The following is a 7,911-nucleotide window of genomic DNA, read 5'->3' as shown; positions in this document are numbered from 1 at the left end:
ATTATTAATTGTTATAAGTTATATAAATTATACTGTCCTGGGTCTCTGTATCCATTGAGTAGGCTTCGATTGTTTCAGGGTGACAGTAGACAGAACCTAACATAGAGAAGTCACTGCTCAGCTTTGAATGTCAAATTAGACATTTTTTGAGCACTCAGAAAAACAATTGCCTTGGATATCGTAACTTTTACAGAAAGGAAAGGTTTTTTTGGAGTATGATATGTTCCTTTCATATAATCAAGACACCTATATATAACTCATATCATAGTGTTTTACTATAAGACATTTGTAAATTGAAAGACAGTTGTAAGGCCCCATCAGGCAGGAAGGAGTAGAAAGTCCTTCCGATGCTGAGGCTAAAAAACCACGGAAAGCAAGAGAAAAGCAAAGCAATCTAATCTCGGTGTCCTTGCTTTGTCCTTGGTAGTGCTGGGGCGGCGGCGGTGGTGGGTGGTGCTAGGGAGGGCATCTGAAGCACTGAGATCATGTCGGGGAAATCCAAGGCAGTTGGAGGCTTCTGGGTTTCCCAGCGGGTGGCCTGAAAAAGATGAAGATTTCTTAGAGTAACCACAAGATGGCAGAGCATCGCAAATTACTTTGAGTGACTTTTGGGTGCTGGGGTCAGAATGGCTGCAGGAGATGCTCTAGTTCACCGGCCTGAAGTAGTGCTGGGACAAGAGACAAAGTAACCCTGGTACGTAGACCTGCCTGTTAGACCACACAAACTGGAGTCACGGGCAAACCTCAGAGCATCATTAGTGAGAGCCGGGGAGGGCTGAGGCAGCCATCGGGGCATCCGGTCTTCGCCTCAGCATAGAGCAGAATGTGAGGCACACCTCTGGATGCCTCAGGAGGCGGTGCAGAGGAACAGAGGCCCTCTGAGTTCTGGATACACACTTTCTACTCTACACCAGTTACACCACCTGGGATCTTAAATCACCCTGGCAAAAGGGAAGGAAAACTTGAGAAGAGGGTGGCAAAGGGTATCAAATCTGAAGCCCATGGCACTAATTCAAAAGACATGAATTATCCAGAAAGAGGCTATTTAAACTAGAAAAGACTGAATTACTTATTGACAAGCATGTTTTGTTTTTTTTCCCTCCTGTCAATGGTAATGGGGGTTTGAAAGCAAGATAAGGTCAGAGAAAATAAAGAAAAATACACTCTGTGTGTGTGTGTGTGTGTGTGTGTGTGTACATTTGGGTCGTTTCAGAAGCAGTAAGTAAATTTAAACATCACTGTATTGGAAAGCTGACATAGATTCCTAAGGAACTAGGGACACCACCCAGCTGCATCATCCTATCATAAGACACAGGGCGGTCTACTAAAACTGTACTTCATATGCCAATATTTGCCTGAGGTACAACACATAATATCAAGAATACTGGAGGAAAAGCTGATTTGTTCATTCAGGAAAGGTTTATTTCTTATGTTTATTCTGGGCACTGTAGGTCAAAACAGGATGATCTAGACATGACTCAATTCAAAAATATTATAGAAAAAAGACATGTGCCTTATTAATCAATGTAACATAATGAAAAGATAGGCTATATTGTACACTCATTAGGAATGCAGATCCCAAGAACAAATTGCTTGGGTTTGATCCCAGCACTTCCATTTAAGACTCTGGCATGTTACTTACCCCCTCCATATAAAGAACAAGTTTAGTTTCCATAGAAAGAACAAATTTAGTTTCCATAAAAAATAAGCTTAGTTTCCACAGGTTTAGTTTCCATATGAAGGCAGTGGCTGCCTTATAGGATTGAGTTAATAAATGCAAAGCACAGAAAATACCTGCCACATAATAAGACCTAATAAATGTTGATATCATTGTCATTAGCAATAGTAGTAGAAGTAGTAATATTAATAGTAGTCATAGTGAAAGTAACAGTGGATGAGGTAGTTACAATTACCTAAAGGAAAATGAAGATAAAAGGTTCTGGTGATTACTCACAAGGGAGATTATTTCCAGTTGAAGGATCAGGAAAGATTTTGAGGGAGGTGGCATTTGATTAGGGCTTTGAACATGTTATTGTTCAGTTCTCTTAATAACACTGGCCTGATTAGGAGAAATGAGAGTAGGAGACATTCCAGGGAATACAATAACAGACCAAAGGAGAGACACAGGAAATACTAAGAATGAGCAAAAAACAAAGAAAGTCAGCAGACAGAGTTGCCTATTGATATTCTGGCATGGTGGGTGAAGCCATCAGTGCTTCTTCTCTGTTTTCCCTCTTCCATAGACTGCTAATGTGATAAAGAAAGATAAATAATAATTTCCAGCATTCACTGAAAGTGGTTCAGTTTCTCCTGAATCAATCTTTGGTAACATAATCAACTTTGTGCTGCAAGGCCTGCTCCAGAGCCCGGTTCACTATATTTTAGGATTGGCCAGCACTGATGGGAATCAGAGGTGAGAGGAGAAGGTAGATTTTAGGTCCACATTCTGGAAGACCTTAAATGAGAGTTTGGAGGATTTTGTCATTGAAGAAAAGGTAATTGGAGTAACAGCTTCCAGCATCTTTGCTCTTCCTTTTTATGCCCCATTCCACATATATCCCATCTCTCAGAAACCCTTTCACTCCCCAAATTTGCTTTTTAATGATGTACTTAGCAGGCATTTGTATAAAGATTTTACTCCACCAGGAGCAATTTTATGCTAAATTTATTTTCTAATATTAAGTGTCTTATATTAAAGGAAATTCAGTTGAAAATAGCAGAATAGGGAAATGTGAGTGAGGAAGGTATTTCCAGGGAATTTTAGTAATTCCTAGTAAACCACCATGCCATATATTAATATTTAGATACCTGATTGTCCACCACCTTGGGCCAAAATTTCCCTTTCTACAAGTTTTAGTGATATAATATTTAATTTTCCTTTGTAGATTGTAGAGTTTTGTTAAGAATTCACTTCAATTTTTAAATATTTGTTATAGATATTAAAATTCATTATTTTTTCTTATAAAAAAGTCGTGTATGTGTGTTATGTGTTGGTAAAGCTGGAAAAAGCATAATGGAGTAAACTTTAAAAATGAAATTCATCTATTAGCTCATCACTAAGTGACATTAACAGTTTGGAGCATGTCCTCCTTTTTTCTTTCTTTCTTTATTTTCTTCTTTACAAAAATTGTATCACTTGGTGTGTCAGCCTGAATACTGTCTTCCCATAGATGTCCATGTATGAGGGGACTTCAAAAAGTTCATGGAAAAAATGAAATTAAAAGACAAAACATTCTCATAATAGGCTTTTCTTTTAACAAAATAAAGATGAAAATTTTCAAAATTAAGCATTTTTTTAACATAAGTTTCATGAAGTTCAAGACACTTTCGTAAATTATGATACTGGCCATTTGATCTATTCTTAAAGAACTGGCAGTCCTGGGAATTTAACCATATGACTGCAGTCTTTTTTACAGTATTTACATTATTAACTGAGGAAGAATGGGTGCCCTTTCAGGGTTTTGTTTTTTTTTTTTTTTGACACAGGGTTTCACTCTATCACTCAAGCTGGAGGACAGTGGTATGATTACTGCTCACTGCAGCGTTGACCTCCTGGGCTCAAGCAATTCTCCTGCCTCAGGCTCCTGACTAGCTGGAACTAAAGGTGTGCACCACCACACCCAACTAATTTAATGTTTTTTTGTAGAGACAAGGTCTCACTTTGTTGCCCAGGTTTGTCTCAAACTCCTGGATTCAAATGATCCTCCTGCCTTGGCCTTCCAAAGTGCTGGGATTATAGGCATGAGCCTCCACACTTGGCCCCTTTAAGGAGTTTTTAGGATTAGGAAACAAAAACAATTCAGAAGAAGGCAAATCAGAACTGTAAGGTGGATGCCTAATGATTTGTCATCAAACTTTCATAAAAAAATGGCCTTGTTTGCTGAGAGGAGGAGTATTGTCATGATGGAGAAGGACTATAGAGTGAAGCTTTTCCAGGCATTTTTCTGCTAAAGCTTTGGCTAACTTTCTCAAAACACTCTCATAATAAAGAGGTGTTATCATTCTTCACACCTCCAGAAAGTCAACAGGCAAAATACATTGAGCTTCTAAAAAAACTTGTATCATGACCTTTGCTCTTGACCAGTCCACTTTTGCTTTGACTGGCCCACTTCATCTCTTGGTAGCCACTGCTGTGATTATGCTTTATTGTCAGGATTGTACTGGTAAAGCACTGTTTTATTTCCTGTTACAGTTCTTCAAAGAAACTCTTCAGGATCTTGATCCCATTGTTTAAACTTTCATTGAAAGTTCTATTTTTGTCTGCAGCTGATCTGGGTGCAATGTTTTAGCACCCATTGAGTGGAAAGTTTGCTCAGCTTTAATTTTTTAGTCAGAACTCTGTGAGTTGAACCAATTGAGATAGCTATGGTATTTGCTATTTCTTCTGTTGATCATCAGTCCTCTTCGATTAGGGCATCAACAAGATGATTTTTTTCCTTGCAAATTGATGTGGATGATCTGCCACTGCAAGCTTCATCTTCAATATTGTCTCATCCCTTCTTAAAATGAATTATCCATTTGTGAACTACTGATTTCTTTTTTTTTTTTTTTTTTTTTTTTGAGACAGAGTCTTGCTCTGTCACCCGGGCTGGAGTGCAGTGGCCGGATCTCAGCTCACTGGCAAGCTCCGCCTCCCGGTTTACGCCATTCTCCTGCCTCAGCCTCCCTGAGTAGCTGGGACTACAGGCGCCCACCCACCTCGCCTGGCTAGATTTTTGTATTTTTTAGTAGAGGACGGGTTCCACCGTGTTTAGCCCAGGATGGTCTTGATCTCTTGACCTTGTGATCCGCCCGTCTCGGCCTCCCAAAGTGCTGGGATTACAGGCTTGAGCCACCACGCCTGGCCTTGAACTACTGATTTCTTTGGAACATTTTCTCCATAAATTTTTCAAAAATTGTCAATGGTTTCACCATTCTTCCACCAAAGTTTCATCATAAGTTTGATTTTGCTCTTGCTTAAATTTTAGCAAAGTGTTACTCCAAACAGGGCCCTTTTCAAACTAATGTCTTATTCTTCTTAGTGCCTCAACTAGACCATGTTTAAATGTGTTATAACAGGTTGGTATGAGTTTACTTTAGCATAAAAAAATGCAATCCAGCATAGTTGTTTCATAACTTAATGAACTTTTGAAGATGCCTAGTACAATCCCCAGAACCTGGGAATATCTTATATGGCGAAAGGTTCTTGCAGATCTGATAGATATGAGGAAATTATTTTGTATTATTGAGCTGGGTCCAATGTAATCACAAGGGTCTTCATGAGAGGGAGTAAGGGAGATTTAAAAAAGAGAGAAGAAGGTTATATGATGATAGAAGCAGAGGTTAGATTGATGCAGCCATGAACCAAGGAGTGCCAACAGCCTCTTGATACTGGAAGAGGCAAGAAATGAATTCTCCCCTGGAGTCTCCAGGAGGCACCAGGCATCCTGGATTTTTCTTTAAGGCTTATTTTGTATTTCTGACCTTCAGAACTGTATAAAAATAATTTTTTTAACCACAAAATTTGTGGTAATTTGTTACAGTGACAAGAGAAGAACAATATGCTTGGGAACACTCAAGATGCGAGTAAAAGAAAATCTGACTCAACCGGTCTTAAAGTAATGTGGAACTGTTAATTCACTAAATTGGAAAGTCTAGAGGTTGAGCAGCCTTGAAGTGTGGTATAATCTACAGGTTTATCATGTTATCAGAGCTGCAGTTGCATTTCCCTGGGATTCTCTCTGTTTTGCCCTTTTCTCTGAATTGTTTCCTTTGTCCTTAAACTGGTTTCCCACAGGCCAGCTTTCTCAGCAATCCTTCCAAGATTCAGTCTGATGAGACAGACTTAGGCCACTTATCTGAACCAACCAGCATGACAGCCTGTCACTGTGAGGGCAAGAAACTATGTGAATCACTTTGTTTTTGTTACATTGTCCACTGGATTCAGGAGAGGAAAGAGCTGCCCTACAACTACGTGGATCCACAAATGGAAATCAGGCACTAATGGGAAAAGCAGAATGGATTCTGGAGACAAACACAAATGTCTGCAGAATACTCCTTAGGCTACTGAATAGCCATACATATTCTCCTTTAAATGCATGTCTTAAAAATGTATAACCTTTTACATGGAATATACACACCCCACCACAAAAAACACACCCCCCAAATTGATCCATTTACTGAATTCAAATTTTAGGAGCTCTGGTGGTACCCAAAGCCACATATATTGCACATCACATTTGTGGAGAATATGATCTATATTTACATGACTTCTGTATTTGACTGGTTGCATTATTCCAGGAGAGTCTTGCCTGGAAGAAGAAGTGGTAAATAACTTTCCTTAACTTGCCCTTATAAGGATATCTCAATAGATCACGCAGTTGTGATTGTTAGACTGTTCACTACTCAAGGCTTGCTTCAAAACTTTCCCCTTGCTGGGTCCACCAAACCTAAATTATCAGGCAATTCACACTAAAATATAACCAGATACATTAAACCTGAACCAAAACTTCAATTAATATTTTGCCTTTAACCTTGTTATTCTTAAACCCATAATCAACCTTCAAGGTCCTAGTTTATTTATGGCAGTAAAAAATAAATGTGGCTTTGTTTTATCAACAAGTTATTTTGGGGATCTCTTCAGGGAGTGAGCAGTTGACCTCGAGTGAGTTTCATTCCATTTCATTGGGTCCAAATATAGTTTCTCACGATTCATTAATTTATGGCTAAATGGACAATTATCTATACCAAACACATCTGTATTAGTTCTTTTTGCATTGCTATAAAGAACTACCTGAGACTGGGTAATTTATAAAGAAAAGAGGTTTAATTGACTCACATTTCCACAGGCTGTATAGGAAGCATGACTGGGGAGGCCTCAGGAAACTTACAATCATTGTGGAAAGTGAAGAGGAAGGAGGCACATGTTCACGTGGCCAGAGCAGGAGGAAGAGAAAACTAAGGGGGAGGTGCTATACACTTTTAAACAACCAGATATGGTGAGAACTCACTCACTATCATGAGAACAGCAAGGGGGAAACCCACACCCATTATCCAACCACCTCCCACCAGGCCCCTTCTCCAACACTGGGGATTACAATTCGAGATGAGATTTGGGCAGGGACACAAACCCAAGCCATATTATTCCACCCTAGCCCCTCACAAATCTCATTCCCTTCTCACATTGCAAAATAAAATCCTCCCTTCTCAACAGTCCTCCAAGTCTTATTTCAGCATTAACTCAAAAGTCCATAGTCCAAAGTTTCATCTGAGACAAGGCAAGTCTTTTCTCTCTATGAGCCTATAAAATCAAAGCAAGTTAGTTACTTCCAAGATACAATGAGGTTACAGGCATTGGGTAAATACACTCATTCCAAGAGGGAGAAATTGGCCAAAACAAAAGAACTACAGGCCCCATGCAAGTCTGAAACCTAGCAGGGTATTCATTAAATCTTAAAGTTTCAAAATAATTTCCTTTAACTCCATGTCTCACATCCAGGCAACACTATTGCAAGAGGTGGGTTCCCAAGGGCTTGGGCAGCTCCACCCCTTAGCTCTGTGGGGTACAGCTTCTATGGCTGCTTTCATAGGCTGTCACTGAGTGCCTGCAGCTTTTCCAGGTGCGCAATGCAAGCTGTTGATGGATCTGCCGTTCTTGGGTCTGCAGGATGGTGGCCCTCTTCTCACAAAAGGTGAGGCAGTGCTCCAGTGGGGGCTCTGTGTGGGGGCTCCAACCCCACATTTCCTCTCTGCACTGCCCCAGTAGAGGTTCTCCATGAGGGCTCTGACCCTGCAGCAGACTTCTGCCTAGATCTTCAGGCATTTCTATACATCCTTTGAAATCTAGGTGGAGGCTCCCAAGCCTCAACTCTCACACTTTCATACCTGCAGGCTTAACACCATGTGAAAGCCACCAAGATTTATAGCTTGCAC

Source organism: Rhinopithecus bieti, unplaced genomic scaffold (genome assembly GCF_001698545.2).
Source record: "Rhinopithecus bieti isolate Rb0 unplaced genomic scaffold, ASM169854v2 scaffold_56474, whole genome shotgun sequence".
NCBI lineage: Eukaryota > Metazoa > Chordata > Mammalia > Primates > Cercopithecidae > Rhinopithecus > Rhinopithecus bieti.
This window is presented reverse-complemented; position numbering follows the sequence as displayed.